Raw genomic sequence first — 4,100 nt, forward strand, 5'->3', positions numbered from 1 at the left:
CTTTACATATTGGTGAACTTATTGTCCCCACCACAGGAATAGAACTTTTATTAATACATTCAGGAAATGCATCATTTAGAAAAATTTTAAATTTTCTGACTAAACCAAATATCAAGCACATTCTAGTATGACAAATGAACTTATTTAGAGTGAAAATTTGATTTGTATGCAGTGAATCTCAAATTCAACAAAATGCTTTCCTGAAGAATTTCTGCCCAATCCCTTTTCAAAGTTTTAATTACAAATTAATTTTACTAACTCATTCTCTGATATTTTGAAAAAAATATGTTTTGATATGCTTCTTTGAAAAAAATTAAACAAAAAGAATCAGAAAAACTTAGTTGGAAAAGAGAAGAGACATCTACTCAGGAATTGTCTCTTTATACTGGAGATCTGAGAAGCAGTGTAAGCTTCTCTAGGAAGAATAGTATAAACATAACAGCACTCCATTCACTGGGTCTAACCAAGTATATGAATAATGTGGCAGGGAGCCATAATTTTTGGCTGTTCACCACATCACTCAGAAAATGCCTCTTGAACTCCAGCCTATCTCCCTTAGAGAGCTGGAATTCTAGTAAGAACTTCTCGTCCATTTCTACCAAGTTCACTTTGAAAATAAGTTTATTGTTTCTTCTATCAGTGGTTGATACTGTGAACTGATTCATATAAGTCTTCCTCTAAGGATAGAATAATTTCTCACAAGTTACCTTCAGACAATGATATAACTTTTCAACATCCAATTTCATAAAGAACTGTCATCCTCTTAACTAAAATCTACCAAGGATTCTTTGAAGAACTTGGGGTGCCAAGTAACTGACTCTTCAGAAGCATGTGGTCAGGAAATGTAGGCTATGAGAAGCTGATCCCTTGTACCAGACTGTCATTAAAAGGAGGACTAATGTCTCACAAAGAAAGAACAGTTTGAGGCTCTGGTTGAGAGTGGGAGTACTTCATTTTTCCTTCACTGTGAACATTATTAACTGATGAGAAGTCCAAATTTGATTGCATGTGCTTAGAACATATAGCTGGGGAATCTGATAATCTTTTGAAAAATCCTGTTTTTTAATTTAGTAGTTTTATTTATTTATTCTTAGATTTCAACATTCATTTCAACAAAATTTTGAGTTCCAATTTTTCTCTCCATTTCTCCCCCCCATCCCATATCATTTTATATTCTGATTACCCCTTCCCTCAATGTGCCTTCCCTTCTATCAAACCTCACCCTTCCCTTATTCCCATCTTCACTCTTTTCTTGTAGGGCAAGATAAATTTCTATACCCCATTATCTGTATTTCTTATTTCCCAGTTATATGCAACAGCAATTCTCAACATTCGTTTCTATTAATTTGAATTCCAACTTCTCTCTCTCCCTGTCTCCCCATCTATACCCACTGAGAAGAGAAGTAATTCAATTCAGGCTATATATGTGTCATTTTTCTAAAGACTTCCATAGCAGTCATGTTGTGTAAGACTAACTACATTGCCCTCCATCCTACCCTGTCCCCACTTTATTCTATTCTCTCATTTGATCTTGTTCTTTCCCAGAAGTACTTACTTCTACTTACTCCTTTCTCTCATTTACCCTCCCTTCTATCATCCCCCTCACCCCACTTGTCCTTTTCTCCTGTACTTTTCTGTACTGTAAGACAGATTTTCATACCAAATTTAGTGAGCATGTTATTCCCTTCTTAAGCCATATGTGAAGACAGTAAGCTTCACTTTTCGCTTCTCACCTCCTCCCTTTTCTCCTCCATTGAAAAAGATTTTTCTTATCTCTTTTATGAGTGATAGTCTGCTGCATTCCATTTTTCCCTTTCTTCTCCCAATATTTTCCTCTCTCACCGGTTGATTTTATCTTATTTTTTTATGGATATCATCTCTTTTGGTTCAACTCAACCTGTACTCTCTGTCTCTCTCTGTCTCTCTGTCTCTCTCTGTCTCTCTCTCTGTCTCTCTTTCTGTCTCTCTCTCTCTCTCTCTCTCTCTCTCTCTCTATATATATATATATATATATATACATATGCTATATGTATGTATATACATATATATACATACGTGTGTGTGTGTGCGTGTGTGTATAACTTCTTCACCTAACCAATACTGAGAAAAGTCCCAAGAGTTACAAATATTATCTTTCCATTTAGGAATGTAAACAGTCCAGCTTTAGAAAGTCCTTTTTGATTTCTCTTTCCTGTTTACCTTTTCAGGTTTCTCTTTATTCTTCTGTTTGAAAGTCACATTTTATATTCAGTTCTGGTCTTTTCATCATGAATTCTTGAAAGTCCTCTATGTCATTGAATGACTATTTTTTCCCTTCGAGTATTACACTGTTTTCCTGGGTAGGTGATTTTGGTTTTAATCTCAGTTCCTTTGACTTCTGTAATATTCTATTCCAAGCCATTCGATCCCTTAATGAAGAAGATGCCAGATTCTGTGTTATCCTTATTGTATTTCCACATTACTCAAATTGTTTCTTTCTGGCTGCTTGCAAATTTTTCTCCTTGACCTGGGAACTCTGTAACTTGGCCTCAATATTTCTAGGAGTTTCTCTTTTAGGGTCTCTTTCAGGAGGTGATCAGTGGATTCTCTATTTTGTCCTCTAGTTCTAGAATATCAGGACAGTTTTTCTTGATAACTTCATGAAAGATGATGTCTAGGTTCAGCGTCCCATGGTGTACACCTTTTCTATCAGCCTTCCAGGCTGCCTTTGGCTGGAAGTGTCTTTCACTTTGTCATTCTGTGGCTTTTACTCCTCTAGAATTTGTTGAGAGTCATTTTTTACAGGTATTTTGTGGGCTGTGAGGGAAGCACTAGAGTATATGCATCCTTCTACTCTGCCATCTTGGCTCTGCCTCTCCTCCTAAAAATCTTGAAGTCTCTTTGCACCTTTATTAAATACCTTAATGTACCATCTGTATTTTTAATATCTGGTATTTTAATTCCTGATCCTGGATTCTTAGAATTTTATGCAGCAAGGCTAATGGCTAATTTTCTTCCAAGGTGTGAGGTGTGTTTTTATTTTCTTTCTAGTCACAATACTCCTGGATATTGTTATTGAGTTGGTCCCATTACAATTCTCTAGCCAGTATTTCTCTAGGCAGTATAAGTACTATTCCATAGGATGAAACATCAACTGTTTCTGAATGGAATTCTTTTGTCTTAAGCAATTCTGGGGCAACATAAGATGTGAATGCCACACATCCTAATTTAATAAATGCTTATGAATATTATGCTGAAATACTCTTGCTAACCCAAAGTCTGACATTTTGAGGGTATCATTTTCATCTAATAAAATATTTTTTCGTTTAATATCCTTATGGTTTATTCCTATAGCATGAAGACACATCACTCCTGCCATAAGCTTATGGAAGAACTGAACATCTTGTTCAGGCATATCTACATAAGTTTCTATTCAGTCAAAGAGTTTCTCCCTAGAAACAGATACTGAATATTGCCTCCTCGCCAATGACCACAGAATTTCACTATGTTCTCATGGTTAGACATTTTATTGATGCAAATCCCTTGCTTATTGTTTTCTGGACAATCTATGGCACACTTCCAGTCCACAGTCATCATTGCAACCTTTTCTTCTGTTCCCCTATTCACAGCAAGCTGAACTTCTCCATAAGCACCTTATCCCAAAGTTTGCTCCAAATCTCAGTCTTTCACAAAGAGCACAGACATGGCTTTACCAGTAAGAACCTCCCTCATTAAATATATCCATCCTATGTCTGCTATTTTGTCATTAAGAATGCTGGGATGGCATAGCAGATACAGTGCCAGCCTCCAGAGACAGAAAGACCTGGGTTAAAGTTCTGTCTCTGATACATTCTGACAATCTGACTTTGAGTAAGATACTTAAAACCTCTAAGACATCTCCATAAAAAGAAGAGTGAGCTTAGATGAACTCTAGTGTGCCTTCCAGATCAGTCACACCTGGAGAGCACTGAAGCACACCCTTCCCCCCATTCCCCAGAGGTCAGGCATTAGAATATACGTGTGTGTGTGTGTGTGTGTGTGTGTGTGTGTGTGTGTTTAAGAATAGAGACCTGATTTCTCCCATTCATTTTAATTCTTCTACGCAACATGACTAAAATGCA

At 36.6% G+C, this 4,100-nt stretch overlaps 1 pseudogene; it reads right to left on the minus strand.

The window, feature by feature from the left end:
- Positions 1–380: 380 nt before the first annotated feature.
- On the minus strand, positions 381–3,711 carry LOC140507974 (serine/threonine-protein kinase Chk1 pseudogene; annotated as a pseudogene).
- Positions 3,712–4,100: the final 389 nt, after the last annotated feature.

Source organism: Notamacropus eugenii, chromosome 5 (genome assembly GCF_028372415.1).
Source record: "Notamacropus eugenii isolate mMacEug1 chromosome 5, mMacEug1.pri_v2, whole genome shotgun sequence".
Taxonomy (NCBI): Eukaryota; Metazoa; Chordata; class Mammalia; order Diprotodontia; family Macropodidae; genus Notamacropus; species Notamacropus eugenii.